Genomic DNA, 15,910 nt, shown 5'->3' on the forward strand with positions numbered 1-15,910 from the left:
AAACCAATAATGGGCTGGATCTTAAGCTCCTAACCTTACATTTCTGCTTTTTCAAATAAAGATAGCAAGAGAACAAAGAAAAATGATAATGGGCGTTAATTAGAAAGTTGCTTAAAATTGCTGTTCTATCTGAATCATGGGTTTAGTGTCCCTTTAATATAACAAATACAGTAGAGACACAGCACAGAGTGCTGCAGCTTGACCCATAACCAAGCAACTAAGCTTGGTTTGGAAATCCTTTTAAGAATTCAATGAAGTTTCCTTGGTTGCAGTTGTGCTACCTTCATGAGTGAGGTATAATTAAAGGGCTAGTGTCAGATTATGACAATTTAGTTGGTGGGGCTACTCGGTAAAAAAAATTTTTGGAATAACCATGTACTGTATATGTGGAATCAGTTGCTGGTGTGTGTCTCATTTTCTGTCTCCTGCCTAGGCTTGTGGAATGGGTACATTTGTTTTGTGTGGCTACTTGGGAAGTGAATGTTCTAGGTATTATTTTGTGCAAAACACTTTTTTGCTTGGAATGGCCACTTGTTTGTGGATTGTGGGGTGGATATCTCTCCCACCTAATCTTACTGAACTGATTAATTTGCTTGGTGTAGGGACATGGGATGTGAGCATCATTACCTATTATGCGCAAGAGTTTTGTGGCTGGAACGAATATCTCTCTCCCACCCCTAGCCTTGTGGAACATATGAATTGGGTTACTACTCAAGAAGTGGGTGTTCCAGGTCATTCCGTTCAGATCCATATTATTGTTTTAAGTTTTTAAACTCTAACATATTGTTCTGAAGGATCTTCTCTTTTTTTTATTTTTATTTTTACAAGGGGAGCTCTAAATATCGCTTGAGCTCAAGCAATATTAGCACTCCACTGAGTAATAAAACCACACGTTAATGTGCGCTGGTATTACAAGTTAAGCACAATGCGAACGCAAGCTTATGTTTGCATTGCTAGGAAGCATTGTGCTTACAAGAGCGCGTTTCTATAGGCTCATGAGAGTCTCGTTCTGATGCTCAGTGAATTTAGCAGCCTACAGTGGACTGGCAGTTACTAAAATCTCTAGAAGTAAATTGCTTCAAAGTTTTTGAATAAAGTTGGGAACATTTGACTGTCCTGGGAAAATAGGGACAGTTTTCAAGTATAGCAGCATGGGTTCTGATTTCTAATTGTTATATATATGAAATATTAGTCATGAGAAAATAAATAACTATTGAATTTTCCCATATAAACAGTACTGTATTTACCTTTAGGGACGGGATACCTGTTCTGCAACTCTTTTCATATAAAGATTGCAATTGCTTTTAGTTTCATTTCTTTGTTACTGAGATTAACTCTACTATATAAATGTGTGTTTATTTTCACTGCAGATATATTTTGGCAACTCCTCGATGGATTATACTCTGCTGTAACTCCATAGACTTGGTAAGTAAATTTGTATGTATTTTAATATGTGCAAAAAATATGTTAGCAGAAAAATGTCAAAATTTAGTCTAGATTATCTGGTAACTTCCCCAGTTTATCATGTCTTTTCATTTTAGAAATCAAACATTTACTACATTTTATTTATCTCTCAGTTTCTCTGCAAATAGGTTCCATAAAATAATATAAAATCTGGAAAGACTGGATTGATTGCACAAGACTAATATGCAATATTCTAAAATGTCCTATTTTTTTCTTCATTGATTAGTATAGTCATTAGAGAGGATTATCTCTGTACAGGAATTTCTCATCCTATTGATTAGGATTAACTCATGGTATCTAATGGAAGTTTGAAATACATTTAAATATTATTATGTTTAATTAATTGTATAAAATGGTTTGGTTGAGATGGTATTACACTGCTTTCCAAACATACGGCTAGATTACGAGTTGTGCGTTAGGCTTAAAAAGCAGCGTTGGCCGGTCCCAACTCTGCTTTTTAACGCCCGCTGGTATTACGCGTCTTGCAGGTACAGGTGTACCGCTCACTTTTTTGGCCAGACTTGGAAATACCGCAAATCCACTTACGTCAATTGCGTATCCTCTTTTTTCAATGGGACTTGCTAGCGCCGGTATTACGAGTCTGACAAAAAGTGAGCGGTAGACCCTCTCCCTTCAAGACTGGTACCGCATTCTAAAGTCAGTAGTTAAGAGTTTTACCCTACAACGCTGTAGCATAAAACTCTTAACTAAAGTGCTAAAAAGTACACTAACACCCATAAACTACCTATTAACCCCTTAACCGAGCCCCCCCCCACATCGCAAACACTAAAATAATTTTTTTAACCCCTAATCTGCCAAACCAGACATCGCCACCACTATAATAAATATATTAACCCCTAAACCGCCACATTCCTGCCTTGCAAACATTAGTTAAATATTTTAACCCCTAATCTGCCGTCCCTAACATCTCTGACACCTACCTACATTTATTAACCCCTAATCTGCCGCCCCCAACGTCTCCGCCACTATACTAAAGTTATTAACCCCTAAATCTAAGTCTAACCCTAACCCTAACCTTTCCTAACTTAAATATAATTTAAATAAATCTAAATAAAATTCCTGTTATTAACTAAATAATTCCTATTTAAAACTAAATACTTACCTATAAAATAAACCCTAAGCTAGCTACAATATAACTAATAGTTACATTGTATCTAGCTTAGGGTTTATTTTTATTTTACAGGCAAGTTTGTATTTATTTTAACTAGGTAGAATAGTTACTAAATAGTTATTAACTATTTAATAAACTACCTGGCTAAAATAAAGAGAAATTGACCTGTAAAATAAAACCTAACCTAAGTTACAATTACACTAAACACTACACTATAATTCAATTAATTCCCTAAACTAAATACAATTAAATACAATGAAATAAAATTAGCTAAAGTACAAAAAAACCCCACACTAAATTACAGAAAATAATAAACAAATTACAAGATTTTTAAACTAATTACACCTAATCTAATCCCCCTAACAAAATAAAAAAGCCCCCCAAAATAAAAAAAAGCCCTACCCTACACTAAATTACAAATAGCCCTTAAAAGGGCCTTTTGCGGAGCATTGCCCCAAAGTAATCAGCTCTTTTACCTGTAAAAAAAATTACAAATCCCCCCCAACATTAAAACCCACCACCAACACAACCAACCCTACTCTAAAACCCACCCAATACCCCCTTAAAAAACCCTAACACTAACCCCTTGAAGATCACCTTACCGGGAGAAGTCTTCACCCAACCGGGCTGAAGTCCTCAACGAATCTGGCAGACGTGGTCCTCCAGATGGGCAGAAGTGGTCCTCCAGATGGGCAGAAGTCTTCATCCAGACGGTATCTTCTATCTTCATCCATCCGGCATGGAGAGGGTCCATCTTCAAGACATCCGACGCGGAGCATCCTCTTCTTTCCAAGGCGACTGAATAATGAAGGCTCCTTTAAGTGATGTCATCCAAGATGGCGTCCCTTAGATTCCGATTGGCTGATAGAATTCCATCAGCTAATTGGAATTAAGGTAGGAAAAATCCTATTGGCTGATGCAATCAGTCAATAGGATTGAACTTCAATCCTATTGGCTGATCCAATCAGCCAATAGGATTGAGCTGGCATTCTATTGGCTGTTCCAATCAGCCAATAGAATGCCAGCTCAATCCTCTTGGCTGATTGCATCAGCCAATAGGATTTTTTCTGCCTTAATTCTGATTGGCTGATAGAATTCTATCGGAATTGAAGGGACGCCATCTTGGATGATGTCACTTAAAGGCACCTTCATTCTTCAGTCGCCGTGGAAAGAAGAGGATACTCTGCGTCGGATGTCTTGAAGATGGACCCGCTCCGCGCCGGATGGATGAAGATAGAAGATGCCATCTGGATAAAGACTTCTGCCTGTCTTGAGGACCACTTCTGCCGGATTCGTTGAGGATTTCGGTCCGGTTGGGTGAAGACTTCTCCCGGTAAGGTGATCTTCAAGGGGTTAGTGTTAGTTTTTTTTAAGGGGGTATTGGGTGGGTTTTAGAGTAGGGTTGGTTGTGTGGGTGGTGGGGTTTAATGTTAGGGGGGATTTGTAATTTTTTTTACAGGTAAAAGAGCTGATTACTTTGGGGCAATGCCCTGCAAATGGCCCTTCTAAGGGCTATTTGTAATTTAGTGTAGGGTAGGGCTTTTTTATTTTGGGGGGCTTTTATATTTTGTTAGGGGGATTAGATTAGGTGTAATTAGTTTAAAAATCTTGTAATTTGTTTATTATTTTCTGTATTTTAGTGTTTTGTTTTTTTTGTACTTTAGCTAATTTTATTTAATTGTATTTAATTGTATTTAGTTTAGGGAATTAATTTAATAGTAGTGTAGTGTTAGGTGTTATTGTAACTTAGGTTAGGTTTTATTTTACAGGTACTTTTGTATTTATTTTAGCTAGGTAGTTTATTAAATAGTTAATAACTAGTGATGTCGCGAACCTAAAAATTTCGGTTTCGCGAACGGGCGAACCGGGCGAACCGCCATTGACTTCAATAGGCAGGCGAACTTTAAAACCAACAGGGACTCTTTCTGGCCACAATAGTGATGGAAAAGTTGTTTCAAGGGGACTAACACCTGGACTGTGGCATGCCGGAGGGGGATCCATGGCAAAACTCCCATGGAAAATTACATAGTTGATGCAGAGTCTGGTTTTAAGCCACAAAGGGCATAAATCACCTAACATTCCTAAATTGTTTGGAATAACGTGCTTTAAAACATCAGGTATGATGTTGTATCGATCAGGTAGTGTAAGGGTTACGCCCGCTTCACAGTGACAGACCAAACTCCACGTTTAAAGGTACAGTCTACACCAGAATTTTTATTGTTTTAAAAGATAGATAATCCCTTTATTACTCATTTCCCAGTTTTGCATAACTAACACATTTATATCTGTTTATGTTACAACAGATATGAGTGGTGGCACTGTGGGCAAGTGGGCCTGGCACACACGCTGGCAGTCAAGTAACTGCAATTAGATTACACTAGCAGACTGATGTTTCACAGTCAAAAAAGTTTTTTTTTTAAATTTACACTACTGTTACAACAGATATGAGTGGTGGCACTGTGGGCAAGTGGGCCTGGCACACACGCTGGCAGACAGGCAACTGCAATTAGATTACACTAGCAGACTGATGTTTAACAGTCAAAAAAGTTTTTTTTTTTTTTAAATTTACACTACTGTTACAACAGATATGAGTGGTGGCACTGTGGGCAAGTGGGCCTGGCACACACGCTGGCAGGCAGGCAACTGCAATTATATTACTCTAGCAGACTGATGTTTCACAGTCAAAAATTCTTTTTTTTTTAAATTTACACTACTGTTACAACAGATATGAGTGGTGGCACTGTGGGCAAGTGGGCCTGGCACACACACTGGCAGGCAGGCAGGCAACTGCAATTAGATTACACTAGCAGACTGATGTTTCACAGTCAAAAAAGTTTTTTTTTTTAAATTTACACTACTGTTACAACAGATATGAGTGGTGGCACTGCAGGCAGGCAACTGCAATTAGATTACACTAGCAGACTGATGTTTCACAGTCAAAATTACACAGGCAAAAAAAAAAGACTGATGTTCTAGCCCTAAAAAGGGCTTTTTGGGGTGCTGTCCTTACAGCAGAGATCAGATGAGTCCTTCAGGACTGTAGTGGACACTGAATACACTAGCCTAAGCTATCAATTTCCCTATAAAATCAGCAGCAGCTACACTATCCCTCCTCTCACTAAGAATGCAGGATCAGAATGAATCTAAAATGGCTGCTGTCCAGGAGCTGGGAGGGTCTGGGAGGGAGTGTCTGCTGCTGATTGGCTGAAATGTGTCTGCAGACTGTGAGATACAGGGTCAAAGTTTACTCAATGATGACGAATGGGGGGCGGATCGAACATCGCATATGTTCACCCGCCGCGGCGAACGCGAACAAGCTATGTTTGCCGGGAACTATTCGCCAGCGAACTATTCGCGACATCACTATTAATAACTATTTAGTAACTATTCTACCTAGTTAAAATAAATACAAACTTGCCTGTAAAATAAAAATAAACCCTAAACTAGATACAATGTAATTATTAGTTATATTGTAGCTAGCTTAGGGTTTATTTTATAGGTAAGTATTTAGTTTTAAATAGGAATAATTTAGTTAATTATAGTAATTTTATTTATATTTATTTAAATTATATTTAAGTTAGGGGGTGTTAGGATTAGGGTTAGACTTAGTTTTAGGGGTTAATAAATTTAGAATAGTGGCGGCAACGTTGGGGGCGGCAGATTAGGAGTTAATAAATGTAGGTAGGTGGCGGCGATGTTAGGGACGGCAGATTAGGGGTTAATAATCTTTAACTATTGTTTGCGATGCGGGAGTGAGGCGGTTTAAGGGTTAATATGTTTATTATAGTGGCGGCGACATTGGGGTGGCAGATTAGGGGTTAAGAAGTGTAGGTAGGTTGCGGCGACATTGGGGAAGGCAGATTAGGGGTTAATTAATATAATGTAGGTGTCGGCGATGTTGGGGGCATCAGATTAGGGGTTCATAAGTATAATGTAGGTGGTGGCGGTGTACGGAGCGGCAGATTAGGGGTTAATAATATAATGTAGGTGTCTGCGATGTCGGGGGCGGAAGATTAGGGGTTAATAAGTGTAAGATTAGGGGTGTTTAGACTCGGGTTCATGTTAGGGTGTTAGGTGTAGATATAAAATGTATTTCCCCATAGGAATCAATGGGGCTGCGTTAAGGAGCTTTACGCTGCTTTTTGGCAGGTGTTAGACTTTTTTTCAGCCGGCTCTCCCCATTGATTCCTATGGGGAAATCGTGCACAAGCACGTTACACCAGCTCACCGCTAACATAAGCAGTGCTGGTATTGGACTGCGGTAATTAGCAAAATTTTGCTCAATGCTCACTTCTTGTCTGGGTTGTAAAAACCCGTAATAACAGCGCTGTCTGTAAGTGAGCGGTGAGCATAAACTGCTCGTTAGCACCGCACAGCTCAAAATGAAAAACTCGTAATGTAGCCGATAAAGAGCTAGTTTACAAATGGTGAGCTAAAATTGAAGGGGTATGACTCTCTAACAATGTTAACTTGTAATTAGCGTGCCTCTCTCAATCAGTAGTGATTTGTAATTCAGCCCTAAGTATACTATTTACCAATGCATTTAATTATTCAAATTACTTTCATTGTAATTTAAATGGATCAGATGTATATAACAAAGAAGAAAAAGAAAAAAGAAACATACATTAAAAATCTTTCTATTGTCTTTTTAAATAGGTGTCAGCTTTGCAGGTTTTTTTTTTTAATTATTTTTTTATTGAGGTTAAGAAAATACAATTGCAAATATCAGTTACAGCAACAAATCAAAGAAAAAACAGTACCATGACGTGACATTGTTAACAAGACATCAGTACACAAAGATAAATGACAAACAGCAAATGCAATGTAACATAGACCTCTTTTAATTGTATAGATTATTTATCTCCTTCTCCATGACGTCACTTGTGGGTTTTCTCACAAACAAGTACATCTACTTAGAAGTAAATATTATAAATAAGAAGATATGAACATCTGGAACTTGTAATCATGTATACCAAGGCCCCTATTTATCAAAGGTATTGCGGACCTGATCCAACAGTGTGGATCAGGTCCGCAAGACCTCGCTTAATGCAGAGAGCAATCCGCTCTCCGCATTTAACATTGCACCAGCAGCTCACAAGAGCTGCTGGTGCAACGCCGCCCCCTGCAGACTCGCGGCCAATCGGCCGCAAGCAGGGAGCTGTCAATCAACCCGATAGTACTCGATCGGGTTGATTTCCGGAGATTCCTGTCCGCCTGCTCAGAGCAGGCGGACAGGGTTATAGAGCAGCGGTCTTTAGAAAGCTGCTTCATAACTTGTGTTTCTGACGAGTCTGAAGACTCGCCAGAAACACAGGCCCACAAGCTCCGTATGGAGCTTGATAAATGGACCCCCAGTATCTCTCTCACAAGCCAGGTCTATCAATCCACCATAAAGCTCTTGCAGATCTAATGACTTAGTGCTTTTGTGAAGTTTGGTTTGAGGGGTAGAGGGAGGTGGAGTTGTAGGTAGGTAAGTGATGTTGCAAGTTAGAAGAAGGGGGAAAAATAAGGAGTTCAGTTTTGGAGAGATTTAGCTTAAGGTAGTGAGAGGACATCCAAGATGAGATATGAGAAAGACAGTTAGTGACACTGGTTAGTAAGGAAGGAGGTAGTTCTGGTGCAGAGAGGTAGATTTGGGTGTCATCGGCATATAAATGATATTGAAACCCATGGGACTTTATTAAGGAACCTAATGATGACGTGTAGATTGAAAAGAGAAGGGGACCGAGGACAAAGCCTTGAGCTACCCCAACAGAAAGTGGAAACGGGGCAAAGGATGCTCCAGAGAAGGCTACACTTAGGATTAAACACAAAATCCTCACTCTGACATACAAAGCCCTCAACAGCACTGCTCCCCCCTATATTTCAGAACTTGTCTCCAGATACTCTCCCTCCCGTCCCCTTCGATTTGCTCACAATCTCCTCCTCTCTTGTTACTTCCTCACATTCCCGTTTACAGGACTTCTCCAGAATGGCCCCCATCTTGTGGAACTCCCTGCCTCACTCCACAAGACTCTCCCCTAGTTTTAACAGCTTCAAGCACTCCCTAAAGACTCTACTATTCAGGGATGCATACAACCTACACTAACCTTTCCTAACTCCATTGCTTTCCCCTTGAACCCCTTATAATGTAAGCCTATGAGCCCAGCTGTTTGCAGATCGCCTTCATAATTGCCGACTACAACAGTGAAACTCTCGGCAGGGCCCTCTATCCATTTGATCCCTACAAAAGTTATCCTGTATACCGACTATGTTTACAGCACTGCGGAATCTGTTGGCACTCTACAAATACCTGATAATAATAATAATAAGGAGAACAAAAAGGAAAGAAGGTAGCACTCTGGTAACAGGAAACACCTTTATTGGAGCAAGGCTACTTGCCTCTTTCTCAAGCTTACATATACTAAATTGTGAACAGAACTTTATTCACAAGGCAATTAGTGAAGGGCCAATCCCCAGGCTCACAAGGGGCGTGTGCAACAAAATTACATCACACAACAACTTAGTGTCAAAATTCATCAATTATTAACCCATTAGAGACTGACTGGAGGATTGGTCCAACAAATATATACAATTTAAAAACAATATAGCTACACAGAATAGGAGGAAAGCACAATAGGATCTGATTCACAATGTTAAACTAGAGCAAAAAGATCAAATTAATGGCATAAGGTCAAATTCTCTATTAAGCCCCTTTGGTGTCATAGTATCTAATAACCAAATCCATTTGGCTTCTTTGTATAATAAATCCCTCAACCTGTCGCCTCCTCTGGATTTTTTACTGGCATGGTCTATGACCATGAATCTTAATTGATTGGCTTGATGGCCTTTATCAAAAAAGTGGGAGGGGACAGGAAGATGAGATTGTTTATCATTACCAATATTGGATTTGTGCTGACAGAAGCGGTCCTTGACCTTCTGAGTGGTCTTGCCTATGTATTATAGGCCACATGGGCGCGTACACCACATATTTGGAGATACATGTAAAATACCCTGGGATCTTAAATTTCTTGCCTGTATAGGGATGCGATATTTCTCCTCCTTTAATAACGCTATTACATTGGGCACACCCCAGGCATGGGAATGTCCCATTCCTAGGGGTGCCCAAAAACATTTGACCCTTGGTAGTGGTATTAGTATGTGCACAAACCAATTTCTTACCCATGGTATTGCCTTTACGGAAAGCTGCTCTGGGGAATTCTTTAAATTCCTGTATGTCAGGGCAGGCTTCTTTTAGCATAAACCAATTTTTCTTAATAATGTGAAAGATACTGTTACTCATATTGCTAAATGTACTAACAAATGAGATCCTATTATGGAACCCTCTAGTTTTAACCACAGCATCAACAATAGGATCCATCTGGATCTGGCTAAGTTCATGTGGGCTATACCCTCATGTGAAAGATACTGTTACTCATATTGCTAAATGTACTAACAAATGAGATCCTATTATGGAACCCTCTAGTTTTAACCACAGCATCAACAATAGGATCCATCTGGATCTGGCTAAGTTCATGTGGGCTATACCCTCTCTTGATGAATTTCTCCACCATTTGGCCCGATCTTTCCTGACGTTTCTCTGGATCACTAACAATTCTATTCACTCGTATGAGTTGAGACTTAGGTACACTTCTAAATACTCTAGGCGGATGAAAACTAGATCTATGCAACAAAGTGTTGTGATCAGTCGGTTTGGTATACAAATCCGTCTGTAATTTGCCTTCAGAAACATATACCATGGTGTCAAGGAACTCAATATTAGTCATGCTTGTTTACACACTAAACCTTAAGAATGGGACTTCCCTCTCTATATCACCTTTAAAAGCACTAAGTTCCTCAGGGGTGCCCCACCACAAGATGAACAGGTCATCTATATAGCGGACCCACCAAATACACCTTTTCTGAAATAGAGGATGAGTGTATACAAATTTCTCCTACACCCAGTTCATGGTAAGACATGCATAAGATGGGGCCACATTTGACCCCATCACCGTCCACTTCTTTTGTAAAAAGAATTGATTGTCATACATGAAATAATTATTAGTTAATACCATCTCAAGTAACCGGATTAAAAAATCACATTGTATATCACTGTACAGACCACATTGGGACAATGCACTATGTACACTCTCAACCCCCACGCCATGGGGGATGACAGTGTACAGAGATGTCACATCCCAAGTTGATAACAGAACATCTTGTAAGCCCTCATATGGTTAAATTTTAGAAATAAAATCCAAAGTATCTTTGACATAAGACTTGCCAGTACTGACTAGAGGTGACAGTATTTTATCCAGAAACTGGGCTGTAGGACTTAACACTGAGCCTATGCCTGCCACAATAGGGTGGCCAGGGGGATCAGTGAGTCTCTTATGAATTTTGGACATCACATAGAAAACTGGAGTGATAGGATTCTTAATTAACAAAAACTGGGCTAGTTTTTGACTGATAATCTCATAGCGTAAGCCCCTTTCAATCTCTTTCTTCAATAATTTTATAATATCTCTTAGAGGGTCACTATCCAATTTTTTGTAAACAGCAGAATCTCCCAACTGTCTCAATATCTCAGTGTTGTATTTATCAGTGTCCAAAATAACCAGGGCCTCGCCCTTGTTGGCCGGCTTGATAATAATGTCCTTGTCATTCTGTATAGAGCTAAAAGACTGACATTCTTTTTTAGTCAAATTGTGATGTATTTTTGTATGTGCTTATCAACCACAGTTTTAAACTCAGTCTCTATGGTTTTAATGTAGGTCTCCACAGCTGGATTGTCCCCTGAAGGGTTGAAGGTACTTTTATTACATAATCCCAGGTTACTGATGTCAAATGGGTCTGTGTTAGATTCAAATGGAGCATTCATAACAGGCCTATTAGGAGTATTAAAAAAGGCCTTCAATCTAAGGAGCCTAAAGAAACGGGTCAGGTCAATCATCAGGGCAAATGGATCAGGCTCCTCAGTGGGGCAAAACGATAACCCCTTGTTAAGTACAGACATGTCATAAACAGATAATGTCCTTGAAGACAGATTAACCACATTTACCTCTTCCTGCGTTGTTGATAGGTTCTCGCTTGAGTGTCCACTCCTCTGCCCACCGCCGCATCGCCTTGTCCGGTGCCACTTGCAGGACTTGTCCCCGCACCTAAAAAAGAAGAAGAGGACGGAGTAGTGGAGATAGCCACATAATTTGGCTCTGTCACGGACCCTTCAGACCTAGATGATGATCTAGTGTTGGATCCGGCATTCCGCTGAGTATAATAATTAGGTCTCCTGGCAAAAGTATTGCCTGTTCTCCTCCTGCCGCGGATCCACCTATAGACACTTCCGGTGGTATAGTCCTGTTCGTCGCGCCTGAACTTCCGGCGCTTTCTCTCCTCCACTTCCTGTTTGAAAATATCAGTGACCTCTTTGATGTCGGTAACTGCCTTTTCGTATTCTTCCTCACCGGTCGTTTCCCGGGGTTTGTTTTGTTGTGCAGTGATAGCTGGTCCCAATGTATTCAGCTCCATATTGGAGAATTCAATGTTTAGAGTCATAATATCCATAGATGATTTGTTGAGAATCTGATATTTAGTGCAGAATTCAGGGTTATCCGCGAAGAAGGTGGGCTGATATTAACTAATAATTATTTCATGTATGACAATCAATTCTTTTTACAAAAGAAGGGGGGACGGTGATGGGGTCAAATGTGGCCCCATCTTATGCATGTCTTACCATGAACTGGGTGGAGGAGAAATATGTATACACTCATCCTCTATTTCAGAAAAGGTGTATTGGGTGGGTCCGCTATATAGATGACCTGTTCATCTTGTGGCGGGGCACCCCTGAGGAACTTAGTGCTTTAAAAGGTGATATAGAGAGGGAAGTCCCATTCTTAAAGTTTAGTGTGTAAACAAGCATGACTAATATTGAGTTCCTTGACACCATGGTATATGTTTCTGAAGGCAAATTACAGACGGATTTGTATACCAAACCGACTGATCGCAACACTTTGTTGCATAGATCTAGTTTTCATCCGCCTAGAGTATTAAGAAGTGTACCTAAGTCTCAACTCATACGAGTGAATAGAATTGTTAGTGATCCAGAGAAACATCAGGAAAGATCGGGCCAAATGGTGGAGAAATTCATCAAGAGAGGGTATAGCCCACATGAACTTAGCCAGATCCAGATGGATACTATGGTTGATGCTGTGGTTAAAACTAGAGGGTTCCATAATAGCATCTCATTTGTTAGTACAGCATTATGAGTAACAATATCTTTCACATTATTAAGAAAAATTGGTTTATGCTAAAGGAATCCTGCCCTGACATACAGGAATTTAAAGAATTCCCCAGAGCAGCTTATTGTAAAGGCAATACCATGGGTAAGAAATTGGTTCGTGCACATGCTAATACCACTACCAAGGGTCAAATGTTTTTGGGCACCCCTAGGAATGGGACATTCCCATGCCTGGGGTGTGCCCAATGTAATAGCGTTATTAAAGGAGGAGAAATATCTCATCCCTATACAGGCAAGAAATTTAAGATCCCAGGGTATTTTACATGTAACTCCACATATGTGGTGTACGCGCTTAAGTGCCCATGTGGCCTATTATACATAGGCGAGACCACTCAGAAGGTCAAGGACCACTTCTGTCAGCACAAATCCAATATTGGTAATGATAAACAATCTCATCTTCCTGTCCCCTCCCACTTTTTGGATAAAGGCCATCAAGCCAATCAATTAAGATTCATTGTCATAGACCATGACAGTAAAAAATCCAGAGGAGGCGACAGGTTGAGTGATTTATTATGCAAAGAAGCCAAATGGATTTGGTTATTAGATACTATGACACCAAAGGGGCTTAATAGAGAATTTGACCTTATGCCATTAATTTGATCTGTTTGCTCTAGTTTAACATTGTGTATCAGATCCTATTGTGCTTTCCTCTTATTCTGTGTAACTATATTGTTTTTAAATTGTATATATTTGTTGGACCAATCCTCCAGTCAGTCTCTAATGGGTTAATAATTGATGAATTTTGACACTAAGTTGTTGTGTGATGTAATTTTGTTGCACACGCCCCTTGTGAGCCTGGGGATTGGCCCTTCACTAATTGCCTTGTGAATAAAGTTCTGTTCACAATTTAGTATATGTAAGCTTGAGAAAGAGGCAAGTAGCCTCGAAACGTTGCTCCAATAAAGGTGTTTCCTGTTACCAGAGTGCTACCTTCTTTCCTTTTTGTTCTACTTATTCCATTGGACCTTGGAGGGGGGGTCTTTGAAGGTTTGAGCACCTATTTCCTGCAGACCTTGCAGTGTTACATTTGGATGGGGATGACCCTGGAGTGCTGATCCAAATACTGACTTTACCTAATAATAAGGAGAACAAAACATTTTTAATATGGCAGCCCTCTACTAACTTCTTGCATAACATATAACAAGATTTCTATTTATTTAAGTATAACTGCCTTTATATAGATATTAAGGAGTTATTAATGCACACTTTGTACTTACTCTAACTACTAGGAAGCAATGAACCTGAAAGCAGGAAAATGTTGCCCCAATCTTCCATGAACTAAGATTAAAAATTATAATCTATCTTCCTCTACATAAATATATAATCTGATAGTGAGAAAGACTGCTAAAAAAAAGTGTACACAGTTTATAGTAACTTCTATGTTGTTATAAATGCAAATAACAAGATATAATACACATGTATATCAAAGGGCATGGAGCTCACTATACAGAGTCTGCTTCTACTGATTGTGCAATGTGCTTGTGTCTGCTAGTTTGCAATAGACTTATGAATGTAACTGTAGAAGACTGTCAATACTCAGTTATAATAATAGGTGGTACAGAAGATGGCTAAGAATAACTTATATTATATAGCAGACCTTTATACTTACAAATACAAGAGAACAGAATCTACTTTACTATGCAGTTTAACTAACAAGGTATACTTTACACATATATATATATATATATATAGAGAGAGAGAGAGAGAGAGAAGTGCACTCACAGGAACAAACAACTGGCTCAATACTATTGTTAACCTGTTCTATGGTGATTTCCCACCTGGGTGCAACTTTTTAGCCCAGTAATGCTTCTCACAGAGTAGAACTTTCCTGTAGTATATCAGTCTGATCCCGCCTATTACGGTCAGTCCAGTGCCGAAATTCCAGGCAATTCCTCTTTGAACAAGGAACATAGCAACACCAGACGATTGTTTCGGCCTTCGTTGGGCCTCGTCAGTGAAGTGTAGCCATATTTCTCTAAGCACACTGAGCAAGGAGTCCACATCTCGTTGCCCCTTTTTCCCATAGGGAGACTAAATACATACAGAGAGAAGTACACTCACAGGAACAAACAACCAGCTCAATACCATTTGTTAGCCTGTTCTATGGTGATTTACCACCTGGGTACAACTTTTTAGCCAAGTAATGCTTTTTACAGAGTAGAAATTTCCTGTAGTATATCAGTTTGATCCCGCCTATTACGGTCATTCCAGCGCCGAAATAACAGGCAATTCCTCTCTGAACAAGGAACACAGCAACCCCAGATGATCGTTTCGGCCTTCATTGGGTCTCGTCAGTGAAGTGTAGCCATATTCCTCTAAGCACACTGAGCAACGAACAACTGGCTCAATACCATTGTTATAATGGGAATCCCCCAAGCGCCTACCAAACCGGAGGCAAAGAAGGGATAATATGATGTAATCTGGTAGATAAAAAATAGATATTTATTACATAATCTAAAAACATATATTCCAACTTATGGATCCATGAAGAATAATAAACCAGACTGGTGAATAAAAGTTAATAAAAACACATAAAGAAGTAAAAAACAATGACTGGTCACAGGTAGGTGGCCTATCTCCTGCGTTGACCTAGGTACAGAGTTAAAGGTATCAATGTGATAAATACAACAAATATCAAGTGTTGAAAAACTCACAAGTGTTGAAAAATAAACGGGATAAAAGTCTCAGTGATAAACCTCAAAAAAATCCAATAAAATTGTGTCAATGAATGTCAGTAGAAAAACATCTTATGAATTGCAATTCAGATCTAAAATATAGTGAAAAAATAGAAAAAATAGTAAAAAATAGTAAAGAATAATGGTGAGAAAAAAAAAAAAATTTGTGCGAAAAAATTAAGTGAAAATAGTCACCCAGACCTATATGGATATTCCGTGCAGAAGTCCCATATGTAGTCCCATATGTAGATGTATCCTTGGGGATGTGGAAAGATGAAGAGCAGTGCCCACAAACGTGTGGAACAAGAAATCAGATATCAGTGTAGAAGTCAGATTAACTCAAAAAACGATATCCACCTAAAA

General features: G+C 39.4%; 1 long non-coding RNA gene across 1 annotated transcript in view; it reads left to right on the forward strand.

Moving 5' to 3' along the window:
- The first annotated feature begins 1,334 nt into the window (after positions 1-1,334).
- Positions 1,335-15,910, forward strand: part of LOC128664179 (uncharacterized) — a 51,735-nt gene continuing 37,159 nt past the window's right edge. Inside the window, exon 1 of the long non-coding RNA XR_008402927.1 lies at positions 1,335-1,425. This is a non-coding gene — a long non-coding RNA (uncharacterized LOC128664179). The remainder of the gene's footprint in view (positions 1,426-15,910) is intronic.

This window comes from Bombina bombina, chromosome 6 (assembly GCF_027579735.1).
Source record: "Bombina bombina isolate aBomBom1 chromosome 6, aBomBom1.pri, whole genome shotgun sequence".
In the NCBI taxonomy this organism is placed as follows: Eukaryota; Metazoa; Chordata; class Amphibia; order Anura; family Bombinatoridae; genus Bombina; species Bombina bombina.